Genomic DNA, 17,101 nt, shown 5'->3' on the forward strand with positions numbered 1-17,101 from the left:
ACCCCACCAGGACGACCACCAGGAATCAGCCCGGCTGGGCGGACACCCAGCAGCAGCAGGAGCCCAGACCTCGAGGCAGAACCCACACGTCGCCCCGCTCTCATTGAACAATTAACTCCTGCAGCGTTCGGGTGCCTCGGACCCGGCCTGGAACTTTCCCTCTCGGGAGCGGCCTGGAGTGGACAACTCCGGCCCCTGCAACAGGCCATGGACGACCAGCGCCGGCTCCGCTCCGCCACGGACCCGCCAGGCTCCCGGCCCTAAAATCCCGGGGCCCTGGGGCCGACCCGCCCCGGCGCGCCGGGACCACGTTCCATTCCGTTTCTGCTCCCCGGGCGCAGCCGGTGCGCAACGGGAACCCAACCATTCCCCGACGTTTAACCGGGACACTGAACTCCCGGACTTGTCCCCGAACGCCGCGAGCCGCACCGGGGACAAAGAGGGGTCGGGGTGCGCGCGGCGGGGCCGCCCCCCAGGATGCCCAAGTGACCGCGCCGAAGAACCCGCCAGTCCGCGCGCTTCGGCAGCCCGGCCGGCGGCGGCGGCGGCGGCGCCCGGGTCCAGCGGCCGCCCACGCGGGCATCCGGAGTGACCGCGGCCCGGCCGCCTCTGTTGCATGACAATCGGCGTTCGGGGATCCGCCAGCGGCCGGCCCAGCGCGCCCCCGCCGCGGCCCCGCGCCCCAACTCCGCTCCCCGCGCACAGGGGCGCCGCGGCCCGGGAGGGGGCGGCGGCGGGGGGCGCCCCTCCGGCTCCGCGCGCGGCCCGCAGGCGGCCGGGGTCCCCGCGGGGCCGCACTCGGGGGCCGCCGCGGCCGCGCGCGCCTACCTCCTGTCAGAAAGGCTGGGCCCGGGGCGCGGGGCGGCAGGGGTCGCTCATGCCGGCGGCTCCGCGCGGCCGGCTCGGCTCACCGCTCGGTTCCGGGGAGGGGGCTGAGGGCGGGCGCGAGGAGGGGCGCGGCGCGGGCGCGAGTGGTTGTTACGGGTGACGGCGAGGGCGGGGCGCGCATGCGCGGGCGCGGTCGAGGGGCGGAGGCGGCAGCCGGCGACGGTTGCTAGGGAGGGGGAGGGGGAGACGGCCGGGCTGGGTCGGCACTGCGCAGGCGCCATGTCCGCAGCCACAGGGCGTGGGAGGAGCTCCGGGAAGACGCCGGCCCCGGCAAACCGCGGGCGTCCGCCGACGCCCTGTGGCTCCTCCCACTTCTCGTGCGTCACGGGGCGGGGCGGGGGCGGGGCCGCGGGCGGGGGCGGGGCCGCGGGCGGGGGCGGGGTGGGGCAGCCGGAGCTGCGCGCGTGGCGGCGGCCGGGGCCGCGGAGGTGGAGCCGGGCGCCCGGAGGGGCGTCGGGGTCGTGGGGCCTCTGCGCCCGCTTCCGGCCGGCCCTGCCGGTTCCCCCGGGCTTCCCTGCCGTGGGCTGGCCGAGCCACGGCCACGCGGGGCGGCGTCCGGCGGCGTCGGGCCGGGGCTCGGCCCGGGCCCGCGCTCGCGGCACAGCCGGTGTTGTCCCCCCGGTGTCCCTGGTGCCGCCCGCCCGACGCGGGAGTCCGCGGCCGATGACCCGGTCACACCTTGTCTTCCCGCCTGGACCCCGCGGGACGAACCTTCCAAGGAGATGGATCGGAAATTCATTGGGCCGCGCGTTTCTTGCGGTGTTAGACTTAAATTTAAATTTTTAAAAAGGAAACTGCATTGACTTGAACAAAATAGGAAAAATTTAAATGGAAATGTAAGCTATTTAAATACCCAGCGACGTTAAAGTTCATTTTAAGGCGAGGTGGTGATGGGATGGTGGCTAACGGATTGGCTTCCGAGTAACCAGGTGGAGGCGGCTGGAGCTGTGCATCCCAGACGAGGCTCAGGCTCGGGTCCCCAGCTTCCGGCTGTCGCCCGGGGAGCAGCACCCAAGGGAGCCCCTGACCTCAGTCTGGCCCAGCCCAGCCTTGTGGCCATTTAGGGACTGAACCAGGCGATCGATCTCTGTCCCCCCCCCCCCCCCAGTAACTTTGCCTTTGAAATAAACGCCATCCACAGGGAGGGGTGGGGGCCTGGCTTGGTCCCAGTTACACTGTCCTGCCCACTTTTGCTTCTGCTTAGAATTCTCTCCGATACAGGAACAAGGTCCCCGGGGTTCCGCAGGAAGCTCCAGCCTTGTTCTTCCCACACCAGAGCCCGGAGCCGGTGCTGTGTGGCAGACACAAGACCACCATGTTGGGGCGGGGGGAGTGGCCGGGATCCAACGCCCAAAGTCACGGCATCGCCGAGACAGAAGTTGGGGCTGGTCCACCCCGGCTGCCCAGAGACTCCCACGGTGACCAGCCAGCGACCCGAGGCTGAGCTCACGAAGCCGGCTGGCAGGGGAGAGCCCCGCTTCAGCCAGAGCCATCCCGAAGGCGCTCCCGCCGAGGCAGGAGGGGTCAGGTGGCTGTGTGGGGTGTGGGGAATCTTGCCTCAAATTTCATTTATTTATTTAAAAGAGTTCAAGAGAGGGAGAGACAGGCACTCCTGCCTCTTGGCTTTGGATAGGCACTGCTCCAGCCACTGCGACCAATTGGGGAGTAAACCAGCGGATAGAAGTCTCTCTCTCTCTCTCTCTCTCTCTCTCTCTCTCTCTCTCCTTCCCTCTCTGTGTAACTCTGACTTTCAAATAAATAAAATGATTTTTTTTTTTTGACAGGCAGCGTGGATAGTGAGAGAGAGAGACAGAGAGAAAGGTCTTCCTTTTTGCCGTTGGTTCACCCTCCAATGGCCGTTGCGGCCAGCGCATCTCGCTGATCCGAAGCCGGGAGCCAGGTGCTTCTCCTGGTCTCCCATGCAGGTGCAGGGCCCAAGGACCTGGGCCATCCTCCACTGCACTCCCGGGCCACAGCAGAGTGTGCTGGCGCCGCAAGGTGGAGGATTAGCCTGTTAAGCCACGGCGCCGGCCAAATAAAATGATCTTTAAAAAAAGAAAAAGCGCCGTACTGGTTCGGGCCTGGTGTGCACGCGCGGGGCCCACGTGTGGGTGTGCGTGGAGCTGCCGGCCCGGGAGAGCAGTCGTCCTGGGAAGCGGCCCGGTGCCCAGAGCAGCAGTCTTTCCCGAGAACGGATTTTCCTGTGCATGTCCTGAGGGAACACGAGGCTGGCTACCGGTTCACCGTGTCCTCCTGAGCAAGAACGTCCTGGGTCAGACGGCCAGGGCGGCCGCGTCTTCTGCTTTGCCAGGTCACGGTGGGCTTCCTGCTCGCACGGCCAGCTGGCGCCGGGAAAGGATAATGGGGAACCGAGCCTCCTGTCCCCAGAGGTCACATACAGGTGCACGCGTCCCCTCGCGGCCATTGGCCAGCACTCGGTCGCCTGGTCACACCCAGTCGCAAGACGAGCAGGGAACGCGGCCTGTGTTCCAGGTGCCCCATGCCCAGCTGAGAATGGGGCTCTCTTAATAAGACAGCAGCAGAGGGCGCATGTGGCAGGGCTGTCATCGGCGCCGAGTGCCCGTCTTGGCGAGTTTCAGCAGCAAAGGGGGGGGGGGGGACACGCAGAAGCCACGGTGCTGCCCTGAGTCTCGGAGCGAGTGCTCGTGGGAGCCGGCGACGGGCATGGGGGAGGCCTCACCGCCGAGCAGGGCCGCCTCCAAGGGGGAAGTCCGTCACCGAGGGGATCATCGTGGCCCTCCGGCGTGTGTGCATGCCTGCTCACACACACAAGACCCAGGGCAGAAATCTGAAGACCCCCAGAAAGCGAGGGTGTGGGCAAGAGAGAGGGAGGGTGCTGATGGTGGGGGGGTGGAGGGAGAGGCAGGAGGGGGTGCAACGTACCGGGGCCGGTCACGTGGGGTCAACGCAGTCAACAGCCAAGGATGTTGGCCAGGATGTGAAAGGAGGGCGGTCCCAGGCTTCTGCGACACGAGAGGGTCACTGGGAGGAGGGTGGACAGGGGTGGGTTGAGGACAGAATGGAGACCAGCAAGGACAGTGCCCACTCTCAGGTCAGCGGTGCCACCCAGCCCTTGTCCTCCAGAGAGGACGAATTGGTCAGTCGTCTCGAGACCTCTGCCCGGGTGGCACTGCTCCTTTCTCGGCTCTCCAGGCCAGTCTTGTCACCCGCAGGCTGCAGCAGGGCGGGGCTCACAGCCCTGCCCGCAGCCTGGGGAGTGGCCCTTCCCTCCCCACCAGAGCGTTCCCGAGCACCTGAGTGTGTCCCTTGCGTCACCAACGTTCATTATTGATATGTGTATTGCGAAGGCAGCGTGAAAGAGACAGAGAGAGCTCCATCCACTGGCTCATTCCATAAATGCCCGCAACAGCCAGGGCTGGGCCAGGCGGAAGTCAGCACCCAACCACCCCATCCAGGTCTCTCAGGGTCCCAAGCACCTGGGCCGTCATCGGCTGCCTTCCCAGGCGCACCAGCAAGAAGCTGGATCCAAACAGAACAGCAGGGACTTAACCCAGCACTCCGGGCTGGGACGCTGGCATGGCACATGGTGGTCCACGTGGGCCACCACGCAGGCCCCGTGATGAGCGTTTCATTAGTGAACTCCTCATCTGTCCATGTCACCTCTCCCGTGGCGGAGACGCTGTGTAAGGGCCACACGTATCGGTGCCCCTGGGCTAGAGCCCCGGGGTCACAGGTCCTGGCATCCACAGCAGAGCACTGTGGCTCAGCCAAGTCCCATCACCAGCCTGAGGCTGCAATTGCTCCCTTCAGTGGCCTCTGGTGACATCAGGACGGCGTGTCAACAGCCTGTTCTCACTGCCTGGCACCCGCCGCGGTACACAGGAAACAGCTGTGCAGCTTCCCTTCTCCCCTCCTGAGGCGGGGACGCTGTGCGCGGGTCCTCGCGCCCTGGCTTCACCATTGCAGTGGGCACGCATCAGGGGTCCCCTCGAGGAAAGCCGGGGAAGTTAGCGACATCACAGGTTTGGGGGCAAGGGAACCGGGGGGGGGGGGGGCAGGAGAGACCGTGGCATGCAGGGACAGTCTCCAGAGCCCAGCCTCGTCACCGTACGGCAAAGGAAGGAAGAACTGAGTCCGAACATGAGCCACGTGGAGAGCCGCCAGCAACTCCTGATGCTCGCCGTGCTGAGAGGCGCGGGGGCGCTGCTGGCCCTGGCCAGGCCCTGGCGTTTCTGCTCCCACGTCACGCACGCACGGGACGCCACGTGTGCTTCTGGAGCAGTCGGCTTTCACATTTGGACCTAAAAGAGTGAAAGGCAGAGTCTCCTGACGTGAACCATCTGGCCGCTGGCGGCCTGGAAAAGTACAGAAAATGTAGGTTACCCTACAGGCACAATTTCCTAATTGAGCGCTGGCAGTGACCCAGGGGCCTTGAGCTAACACATTGCATCAGTCTGGCCTGGGGAGACTCGGGGCCAAGGAGCCAGCGCGAGGGTCACCGGGCAGCCTCCTGCATTTGCAGAGAGGCGCAGCTCCCTACAGCTCAGCCGGCTCCCTGACCTGGGAGATCTGCCTCCCTCCGGGTGCCTGGCGCACGCACGCAGGATTCTCCGTGAGAAACACAAACAAGCTCACTGCCTCGCTGCAGAACCCTGCTGACCACAGACTTACCGTGAGCTCTGAAGCCTGGCCTCGCGGGTCCTCGGCGGATCGCCGGCCCCGCCTGGCTTTTCCCAGAGCGACTGCGTTGTGGTCCCCACTCGGCCTCTGCGTGTAGTCGTGCATGCCCTTGTGAGCCCAGCACTGACCCGGCACCTTGCTTTCACTCAGACACCACGGGAAGCCCCGGAGCGGGGAAGACACCCGCGGGGATCCAGTGTCTGAGCACAGAGGCGCCAGCAGGGAAGGCGGCCCGTTCAGTTCCATGGTAGCCCCGTGTCACCCGTGTGGACCCCGGAGTCTTCTCCCTGAGCCTCCTTCTTCGGGCCCCCATGCTTTGTTCTTCCACTAGAAGGCAGTGTTCCGGGCCCGGCATCCCCTCTGAGTGCCAGTTCGAGTCCTGGCTGCTCCACTTCCAACTCAGCTCCCTGCTGGTGCACCTGGGACAGCAGTGGAGAATGACCCAGGTGCTCAGGCCCCTGCACTCACGTGGGAGACTCGGAGGAAGCTCCTGGATCCTGGCTTCTGCCTGGCCCAGTCCCAGCTGATGCAGCCATTTAGGGAGTGAACCAGCAGGTGAAAGATCTCTCTCTCTCTCATCCTTTCTCTCTGTCACTTTGCCTTTCAAATAAGTAAATAAATCTTAAAATAGAGAAGGCAATGTTGGCTTCCATCGGGTTGACTGTAAATAACTGCTTCTGTCTCTCCCATTGAATTGTAGGTTGCTTTGCCACCAAGGCTGTGGCCATTCATTTTCTTCTACTTCTCAGTATACTTTTTTAAAATAAAGATTTATTTATTCATTTGAAAGGCAGAGTTACATATATATAGAGAGAGACACCTACAGAGAGAAATTTTCCATCCACTGGTTCACTCCCCAAATGGTCACAACAGCCAGGGCTGGGCCAGGCCAAAGCCGGGAGCCTGGAAATCCATCCACGTCTCCCATACGGGGGCAGAGGCCCAAGCACTTGGGCCATCGTCTGCTGCTTTTGCATTAGCAGGGAGCTGGATTGGAAGTGGAGCAGCCGGAACTCAAACTGGTGCCCACGTGGGATGCCAGCGTCACAGTGACTTGGCCAACCCCTCCTCTTCAGCCCCGGTAGGGTTGCACTGCTGAGACCCGTACTCTGCACTAAGCAGGCCTCGCCAGCAGGAGGGCAGAGCAGAAGCACCTTGGAGGCTGCACTCTGTCCCCTCTCCCACGCCTTTGGCCAGCTCCTCTCTGCCTCCTGTCACCCAGCAGGCCCAGGGAAGCCACGTGGGCACCTCGGCAGTGAGGGCCACAGCGGGCATCTGATGGATCCAGGACGAACGAGGGTGACCTGAGCCTGTGAGCCGCCCTCTCAGAGGGACGAAGCGGCCGACTGCAACCTGGTTCTCTGGTCGGCTGGTTTCGTGCTTCACCTGCCGTGTGGCACCCTCGCTCCACGCCGAGTCGGACCCTAGCTTAGCCGAGGTCCAGCGAGCAGGCCCAGGGCTGTGCTGGCTCCAGTCCCACGGCCGGAGGTAGGGGTGGACTTGCTGCTCGTAACAGGACCCTGACAAAACGAGGGGCCGGGTGAGTAGTGGAAAGCAGAGCATCCTGGGGCCAGTATTGCAGCACTGACTGCTTGCCACACCGGCATCCCACGTGAGCGCAGGTTCAAGTCCCCGCCACTCCACTTCTGATCCAGCTCCCTACTAATGTGCCTGGGAAAGCAGCAGAGGATGTCCCAAGTGATTGGGCCCCTGCCAGCCTCATGGGAGACCCGGATGAATTCCTGGCTCCTGGCTGTTGGGGCCATTTGGGAACTATACCAGGAGACGGAAGTCTCCGCTAGCTCTCTCACTCTGCCTTCCAAATACATAAATACATCTTAGAAAAAAAAAAAAAAGCAGAGCACCCTAAGCCCGATGAGTGGTAGTAATTTGCCCAAGACTAACAAAGGACAGGAAAGTCCTCCTCCACTCCGTCTCTGACCAGAGACCCCGCGAGGCCCAGCAGAGGCCGGGCTCCTCCTACTTTCTTTTTGACCCCTCAGACTGCGTTCCACTTCCTTGTTTGGGGCGCGTCCACCTACCAGGCCTCCTGCAGCCACAGCCCCGGTGGGTTCTGGGACGCAGCGTGGGCTCCGGCTGATGGGAGTCACTCATGGCCTCATTTCTTCCTTTCTTTTTTTTCTTCTTTTTTTAGATTTTATTTATTTACTTGAGAGGTAGAGTTACAGAGAGAAGGAGACACAGAGAGAAAGGTCATCCCTCCTCTGGTTCACTCCCCAAATGGCTGCAACAAACCGGGGCTGCGCCAATCCGAAACCAGGAGCCAGAAGCTTCCTCTAAGTCTCCCACGTGGGTGCAGGGGCCCAAGGACTAGGGCCATCTTCTATTGCTTTCCCAGGCCACAGCAGAGAGCTGGATCGGAAGAGGAGCAGCTGGGACTAGGACCAGAGCCCATATGGGATGCTGGCCCTGCAGGCAGAGGATTAACCCACTATGCCACAGTGTGGGCCCCTCATGTCCTCGTTTTACCCCGGTCCGACACTCCCTCTCTCCTCCCTTCCCACCCAGGCAGGGCCCGGGAGCCTGACTGAGCCATCTAGGGAGCTCCAAAGAGAAAAAACCATGTTTTCAAAGATTGGATGTTGGTGGAATTCAGCGTCAGAAGATGCATTGCCCAGGTTGTTGAGCCCGGGCGAAAACGTTGATGGACACTGGGAAGGGTTGGGCTGTCCCCAACTGCTTCCCGGGGCTCTGCCCCTGGGTGATTAGCACCGCCTTCCTGTAACCAACATCACCCTGTAATTTACATGAACCCTTCCCCATCTTCAATTTCCCCAAACAGAAAAAACAGTAAGGAACTCACTCAAAAGACTGGTAGGCAAAAGTGATTTAAAGACCAGCTCTCGTGTGCTGAGCTCCGGGTACAAACAGGCTACAGAGACACAGCGGTTCCCGGGAGCCCACCTGCTACCTGGGCGCCAAGGGCTCAGGGGACACACCAGGAGCTCACCTTGCCTAGCTGGGCACAGCAGTCTCTATGTCCCTCCAAGTTCAGGAAGTTCACTTGACTTATTTATTTTTTTTCACTCGACTTTAAAATGATCAAGTGCAAATGCATAACTTGTCCTAAAAGGAACGGTGCCTCCCTTGGCGGCTTCTGGTCAGGTGCCCTGTGCGTGCCGGGGCTGGGGCCCCAGCTGCCTGCAGGACACCACGGGAGGTCTGCCGGCCGCAGGAATGCTCTGCCATGCTGACGCCAAACCCAGAGCCTGCGTGACTTTTCTCTCTCCCCAGGAGGCACAGGTGCAGCTCCGACCTTCCCACGCAGGGCACAGGCGCCTTCCTGCCACGCGCAAGGCTCAGGATGTGGGTGCTGGGCTCCCTGGGGCTGGCCTGGCAAATCCTCCCCAGCTGGGTGGCCTCAGGCAACAGAAACACATGGAGGTGAAACCAGGGTGTCCCAGGGCTGTGCCCTGCCCTGAGGCTCCAGGCAAAGACCCTTCCTGGCCTGTTCAATGCCGATGGCCTCAGCTGTCCCTTGCCTGGTGGCCCTGCACCCGCCTTCTCCTCTACGTGTCCTCGGGCGCCACATCTCCCTCCTTTCTCTTCTAAGGCCAGCAGTCGCTGGATCGAGGGCCCACTCCAAATCCACAGTGTGTCCAAGGTTCTTAGCTACATCTGCAAAGACTTTTTTCCAAATAAGGCCACCCCCACTGGCCCCCACTGGGATTAGGGTCTCGCTCATCTTTCTGGGGTCCCATTCAACTGCTTACAGTTGAGGGAGGGGCACGCGTCTGCTCGCTGTCACTCCACGGGCATCAGCCTTTGCAAGCAGGAGGGGCAGCCGCCCTGTGTCGTGGGGTTCGTTCCAGGTCCCCCCTCTGCGAAGCCAGCAGCCGTGGAGGGGCTGAAACACAGCAGTCTTTGCGCGCAAACTGCACACGCCCTCCTGGACACGTTACATCATCCCTAGGTGACTTGCAACCCCTGACACGATGTGCATGCCAGGTAAGCTGCGTGACTCAGTGTGGTACAAGATACGGTGATGCAACCAGGTCAGGCGCGGCTTCTCCCCCCGTATTTGCAACCTGTGCCTGGTGGAGCTGGCAGGTGCACAGAGAAGGCGTTGGGGGCCGCCTAGGCTCCACCTCCGGGACCCCCCGGCACTCGCTCCTGTCCCTGTGAGGCCCAAGGAGGCGCCCGGGCCAGCCCAACGGTGCCTGTGCAGACCGTGGGCTCCGAAACAGCCTGGAAGCAAGGCTGCTGCTGCCCTTGGCAGCCAAGGTGGGGCTGTCGTCAGGGGCTCCCGTGTGCCCCGGGGATGAGGGACGAGCTGGTCCCACATGACACGCTGCCACACTAAGGGGTCCCCTGGGGAGCAGCACCTTGGGGGTGCATTCCAGAAACCCTTTGATATGCTGCTGGCCACTGGCACCTACGCCACACCCAGGAGGCACAGGCAGCTGTGGTTGCTCAGAGCCTTGGAGGCAGCTGGCAGGCCCTCTCCCCTATGGCGCCCGAGCACGGGACAGTTCAGTGAGCCGCAGCCCAGGATCGGCTCCCTCCAAGAACAAACAGCAGCAGTTAGAGACCCACAGCACGGCCCCTGTGGTCAGCTCCTCGTGCAGGTGGAGACCGAGGTACGGTCAGGGCAGGCAGCTCCAGAGCGGACTCGGGGCCTCACTCGCTGACGCCACGCTGCAGGGCTGTGTCTTCTGCGTTCGCGCCTCTCTGGCCACTCGGTTTTTCTGCTCTTTGCTTTTGTCCCAGCTCACCGCTTGTGTGTGGCACCTCGGACCCCGGGCGGGCGGGCAGGATGGGGCTCTTTCCCCGTCCTGACTTGACTCATGCATTCTCTAAATAACAAGTGCACCAGGGCTCTTGAGTTCCATTTATCCTCCGTCATCTGATCGTTCCCAGATACAACGCAGCTCCGGAGCGCCTACGGCATGACGTCACGGGGCGGGAAGGAAAACCCTGCCCCTTTGGAATCTGTGGATTAGGGTCTAGTTTGCAGGTGCCAAGTGCAATCCAGGCAACTTTAACTTGGTGAAAATAATGGGAAGTTCTTTGTATTTGTTTTCATTTATTTTCTTTAAATTCCCTTTTTTCTCATTGTCCCAGTACACTTCGCTGCTTGAACTGTTTGGATCCCAGAACAAAGTAAACCTTGTTCCCTGGCAGACGGTATCAAATCCACCGTCTGGATTCCAGCACTCTGGGCTCCGCGTAGGAGAAGCCGAAAGGCACGATGGGTCCCAGCTTGATGAGGGGGAGGCCGAGGGGCTGCATGAATTCGGTAAAACCTGGGCTACGCTCGTGCTGGGTGCAGGCCACCTCCGAGGCCGTTTCCTTCACCTTGGCCAAGCCCTCCCGTGTTTACCAGGTAAAGTCTGCACCAGGTCCTGTCTGATAAACGAGGCTCCGTGCTTTTCCCAGCTAAGGACCACAGTGAATTCTGCGCTCCACTGAGACAAGGGACGTCATTATGAGCCACGCCCCAGTTCCGAGGCCGCCGGCACTGACCCCGGTGCCAGGCGGGACCCTGGTGCTCCCAGGGCAGCAACAGGACAGGGCTTTGTTCCTGTCCCGGCCGCGACTGTTTTCCGTAGGAGCAGAGACTTTCATAACATTAACACGGCAGTGAGTCCCCTGGGCGACTGTAATCACGGCATGGGTGGTTTTTAGATGATTTTTTCTATTTTTTTAAAGATTTATTTATTTATTTGGAAGCCACAGTTACGCAGAGAGAGAAGGAGAGGCAGAGAGAGAGAGAATGAGAGAGAGAGAGAGAGAGAGAGTCTTCCACTCACTGGTTCACTCCCCACATGGCAGCAACAGTCAGGGCTGGGCCAGGCCAAAGCCAGGAGCCAGGAGCTTCTCCAGGTCTTCCACGTGGGTGCAGGGGCCCAAGCACTTGGTCATCTTCCGCTGCTGTCCCAGGTGTGTTAGCAGGGAGCGGGATCGGAAGCGGAGCAGCCTGGGATGCCGTGCTGGGGGCAGCAGAGGAAGCTGCCAGCAAGGGGACCGGGGCCCACGGCCTTGCTCCCCCAGGGACAACGCGGCGGGAGGGTGGACGTGGCACCCGGGGCAGGGCTTCTGGAAGGGTTCACCATTCTTAAAAAGAGACCCCAAGGCCAGCGCCGCGGCTCACTAGGCTAATCCTCTGCCTTGCGGCGCCGGCACACCGGGTTCTAGTCCCGGTCGGGGCGCCGGATTCTGTCCCGGTTGCTCCTCTTCCAGGCCAACTCTCTGCTGTGGCCCGGGAGTGCAGTGGAGGATGGCCCAAGTCCTTGGGCCCTGCACCCCATGGGAGACCAGGAGAAGCACCTGGCTCCTGGCTTCAGATCAGCGCGGTGCGCCGGCCACAGCGGCCATTGGAGGGTGAACCAACGGCAAAGGAAGACCTTTCTCTCTGTCTCTCTCTCTCACTATCCACTCTGCCTATCAAAAAAAAAAAAAAAAAGAAAGAAACCCCAAAAAGAAGGGGCCACCGTGCCATCAGCGGGGCTGCCTGGGCTACCACCAGCACGCTGAGCCCGCGAGGAGGGGCCCAGGCCGCAGAGAGCAGTCAGGGTGAAGCCGCTGCCCGCTGAGCCGCCAGGGTGGAGTGGGGGGTTGCATTCCTTGTAAACATGACGTTTCAGAAATGTGTTCCCCGCACAGTTGCGCAAGCATCCCCTGTGATGTCACACCCTAACCGCGGCAGAACGTTAGGTAAGGCACTACCTGGCATAGCAAGTTCAGAATCTGGGTCTTTGCCACCCACAAGGGAGACCAGGAATGAGCTCCTGACCCCTGGCTTCAACCTGGCTCAGCCCTGGCTACTGGGGACATTGTGGGAGTGAGTCAGCGGGTGGGAGAGCTTGCTCTGTCTCTTTGCCGCCAAAATTAAATAAATAAATAAAACTGTTTTTTGTTTTGTTTTGCTTTTTTTTTTTTTTTTTTTTTTTTGGACAGGCAGAGTGGACAGTGAGAGAGAGAGAAAGAAAGGTCTTCCTTTGCCGTTGGTTCACCCGCCAATGGCCGCCGCGGCCGGCGCACCGCGCTGATCCGAAGCCAGGAGCCAGGTGCTTCTCCTGGTCTCCCATGCGGGTGCAGGGCCCAAGCACTTGGGCCATCCTCCACTGCACTCCCAGGCCACAGCAGAGAGCTGGCCTGGAAGAGGGGCAACCGGGACAGAATCCGGCGCCCCGACCGGGACTAGAACCCAGTGTGCCGGCGCCGCAAGGCGGAGGATTAGCCTAGTGAGCCACAGCGCCGGCAATAAAATTGTTTTTTAAAAAAAGGGATGGAGAGCCCCGAGATGTGCTGGGCAGGCCCTGGGCAGAGACAGCCGCATCCCCTAGTCACACGGACGACCTGGCTGAGGGGCAGCTGCCAGGCCAGGTCGTGGCCGCCTCGGCCACCATCCATGCCCACAAGACGACACCCTGGGCCCAGCCTCTTCCTCTGCACAAGACAGTTCCGGTCAAAGCCTCCGGCAGGAACACGTGACCAGCTGCCTCTAAATCACACATCGGAGCGCCAGAGACTTCAGATCTCTTTCTTTTTTTAAAGATTTATTTATTTATTTGAAAGGCAGAACTACTGAGACAGAGAGAAGAGAGAGGCAGAGGGGGCGGGGAGAGTTCTTCCATCTGTTGGTTCACTTCCCAAACAACTACAATAGCTGGGGCTGGCTGGGCCAGGCCAAAGCCAGGAGCCAGGAGCTTCTTCCTGGTCTCCACGTGGGTGCAGGGCCCAAGCACCTGGCCCCTCCTCCACTGCTTTCCCAGGCCACAGCAGAGAGCTGGATCGGAAGTAGAACAGCCAGGACTAGAAATGGTGCCCATGTAGGATACTGCCATTGCAAGCCATGGCTTACCCCCTGATCTTTCTTTTGTTATTAATTAGCTAATTGTTATTTTTATTTATTTCAGAGGCAGAGAGAGAGAGAGAGAGGGAGAGAGGGAGAGAGAGAGAGAGCTCTCATCTTGCTGGTTCACTCCCCAAATGCTCGCCATGGCGGGGACTTGGCCAACGTCAGAACCAGGAGCTAAGAACTCAGCCCAGCACGGTGGCAGGAACCTAGGGACCTGAACCATCGTTGCTGCAAGGCGGAGGATTAGCCTGTTGAGCCACGGCGCTGGCCTATTTATTTTTTTGAAAGGCAGAGTTAGAGAGAGAGAGAAGGAGAGACAGAGACAGAGGTCTTCAATCCACTGGTTCATTTCCCAAATGGCCACAACAGCTAAGGCTGGGCCAGGCCTGAGCCAGGAGCCAACAGCTTCTTCCAGGTCAGGTCTCCCACGTGGGTGTCAGGGGCCCAAGCACTTGGGCCATCTTCCACTGCTTTCCCAGGTGCTGATGGGAAGTGGAGCATCAGGACGCAACCCAGTGCCCCTATGGAGTGTCGGCGTCGCAGGTGGTGGCTTAACCTGCTATGCTCCAGCTGCACTTTTTTTTTTTTTTTTTTTTTGGACAGGCAGAGTGGACAGTGAGAGAGAGACAGAGAGAAAGGTCTTCCTTTTTGCCATTGGTTCACCCAACAATGGCCGCTGTGGCTGGCGCACTGTGGCCGGTGCACCGCGCCGCTGCGCTGATCCGATGGCAGGAGCCAGGTGCTTCTCCTGGTCTCCCATGGGGTGCAGGGCCCAAGCACTTGGGCCATCCTCCACTGCACTCCCTGGCCACAGCAGAGAGCTGGCCTGGAAGAGGGGCAACCAGGACAGAATCCGGCGCCCCGACCGGGACTAGAACCTGGTGTGCCGGCGCCGCAAGGTGGAGGATTAGCCTAGTGAGCCGTGGCGCCGGCCTCAGCTGCACATTTTTAAGAAGGTGCCCTAACCTCGGTGGAGGACATGGGGTGGGGGGGGGGGAGCGAGCTGGAATGTGCCCTGCAGTAAGGAAAATGCACACAGACCGGGGGTCGGGTCAAGGTCAGGCTCCGGCAGTCCTCCCTGGAGTTGCGAGCCAGGCCACGGGAAGCCTCTAATTGTGCTCCGAGTCACAGCCTGTGCGGGGCGGGCGGGAGGGCCGGACCTGGTGGGTGGAAGCAGAGGCCGTTTATGTAAGCCGGGGCCTGGCCGGCGCGGGAGGGCCCCAGGAGACAAGCCAGCAGCCGCCCTCCTCTTCCGAGGTCGGGATTAGTTACCCACAATTACGGAGGGTGGTTTGCATTCACTTCGCGTCAAGTATTTCATCAAATGCATGCCCTTTTATCCTGGGGGTGGATAAAGAAATGTTGCTGCTTGTCTTGCTAAAGAGCTGAAATCCATTTTTTATAAAAGATTTATTTGTTTATTTGAAATAGTTGGAGGAGGAGGAGGAGAGGGGGGAGGGGGAGGGGGAGGGAAAGAGAGAGAGGGAGATTGTGCATCTGCTGGTTTACTCTCCAATGACCACAATGGCCAGGTCTGGGCAAGCCAGGAGCCAGGAGCTTCTTCTGGGTCTCCCACATGGGCGCAGGGGCCCAAGCACATGGGCCATCTTCTGCTGCTTTCCCAGGTGCATTAGCAGGGAGCTGGATTGAAAGTGGAGAAGCTGGGATTCGAATCGGCACCCATACGGGATGCCGGCACTGCAGGCGGTCAGTGGCTTTACCCGCTATGCCCCAGCACCAGCCCCTGAAATCCATTTTTTTAAAGATTTATTTATTTGAAAAGTGGGGTGTTTGGAGGGGGGGCGAGAGAGAGTATCATCCTTCTGCTGGGCCAGGCTGAAGCCAGGAGCCAGGAGCCCCCCCGGGGCCTCTCACATGGGAGCCAGGACCCAAGGCCTTGGGTCATCCTCGGCTGCCTTCCCAGACACCTCAGCAAGAAGCTGGGGGAGCTGGAGCTCGAGATGGGATGCGAGAGCTCGACCCGCGCCAGCTGCTCTCGCCCAGGCCACAGCTGGTGACATCACGGGTGGGGGAGTTTTGGGTTCCACCCCTGTTTCCTGCTCTCTGAGCCTCTGCTGCCTGCCCGTGCAGGCTGCAGCGTTTCTCCCAGGCGGGCAGAGACCCTGCTCTGTCCCAGCCCTAGGACCCTAGGTCCCAGAGAGGGCCGCGCCCCAGCCCCAGGGGGAGCCCAGAAGATTCTGAGCAGGTGGCCGTGCTGGGCTCCCCGTCCACGGGCACCGGGTCTGATCGCGTTTCGACACAGTCATCCACGTGTACCCAGTGGGACGTCTGCGAACCCCCGCCAAATACGGGGTCTGGGGAGGTGCCCGGGGGGAGGGGGGACACGGAAGCTCCGCCCCCCCCCCACGCCGTGCTCTCTGCTCTTGGCAGCTGCAGTGTTGGTTAACGCCCTTTACAACAACCCCTCACCATGCTTCGGGGAAGTGGAGCCCAAGGAGGGGGTCGTGGGACCCTCGATTTGAGTCACAGGTTCTGGGGGGAGGGGCAGAGGTGTGCTCTTGTAGGGGACTGAGCACTTGTGGGCTCTGACTCTGCCCCCAGGCAGATGGGCGCAGAGGGGCCTCCTGCTGTGCCCGCTGCTGGCCATCAGAAGCCCAGCCGTGGGGGGACAGAGAGAAGCGGTCCCCCCCCCCCCCCCCCCACCTATCATCAGGCAGCTCCTCTCCGATTTCTGCCTTTTTAACCGAAGGCCGATGGGGACCCGGCGTGGAAGGATGGGGGAGGGGGCCTGGGCGCCCCGGGGCTGTGCTCCCGTCCACGCTCGCTCCATGCACAGGGCCCAAGTTCCTGGATGCTGCGCTGGCTCCGGGGACCGTGCTGAGGGCATGGTGGGTGGTAGATGCCACCGGAAGGTGCTGGCTCTTCCTCTCCCATGACAAACCCCCGCGATCACCTGCTCGTCAAACCTGTGCCCCCAGCATGAGAACACAGGAACGTAGCACAGAGGCGGTGCTAAAAATACCCGGGTTCCTGGTGCACCGCCTGTGCGCGCCTGCACAGGCGTGAGAACAATTACCGGAAGGTGGCTTCCGGGAGGCGTAATGACAACCTTGACACCGGGAAGCGAGATCTTCTGGGGCCCCGGCTCCCTGGGCCGGCGGCTGGAGACGCTCTGGGCGTCTGTGACCTTTGCACTTGATGGCTCAGGAGCGGATTATGTAATAGGAAATCGTGCACTGTGAGGAAGCCCCGTGCTGGGTGGAGACCGAGACGCCTGGGCAGTGAGTCACCCTGCTTCCCTCTCTGGCCCGAGTCCTTGGGGTGACAGACGACCCGGCGGCCCGAGACAGGCTCGGTTTATGACGTCTGCCTGAAGGTGCTGATTAGTAACGTCCACTTTCACTCTGGGGAGTGTGAAGTCAGGACGACGGATTTACAATCCTCAAGCAGAATGGGGAAGACACAGGCCGCTCTGGACCCCCCGGCCCCACACGGGAGACCAGCCGGGCAGGATGGCTTTAGGATGTGATGAGCGCGGCTTAGGCTGCCTGCTGCCCCCTCTCTCCACGGCTTCCCCGCTGCAGGGAAGGCCCTGGCACGACCAGTGAAAGCCGCAGGGGCCCAGGGCAGGGGATCACAGCACCCCCCCCACACACACACACATCCTGTTGACCCTGACCTTGACCCCAGGAGAGGGAGATGCAGCCTCACGTGAGCCCTCTTGGCCAGCCTCCTGCCAGGGACTGCCCACCCCTTGGGCCTTCT

At 61.3% G+C, this 17,101-nt stretch overlaps 1 protein-coding gene across 1 annotated transcript in view; it reads right to left on the bottom strand.

Moving 5' to 3' along the window:
- The window catches only part of SEC14L1 (SEC14 like lipid binding 1), a 58,934-nt gene extending 57,999 nt beyond the window's left edge, over positions 1 to 935 (bottom strand). The window contains 1 exon segment of the mRNA XM_062215462.1: positions 829 to 935. The gene's annotated coding sequence lies outside the window, so the exon portion shown is untranslated.
- Positions 936 to 17,101: the final 16,166 nt, after the last annotated feature.

This window comes from Lepus europaeus, chromosome 18, assembly GCF_033115175.1.
Source record: "Lepus europaeus isolate LE1 chromosome 18, mLepTim1.pri, whole genome shotgun sequence".
NCBI lineage: Eukaryota > Metazoa > Chordata > Mammalia > Lagomorpha > Leporidae > Lepus > Lepus europaeus.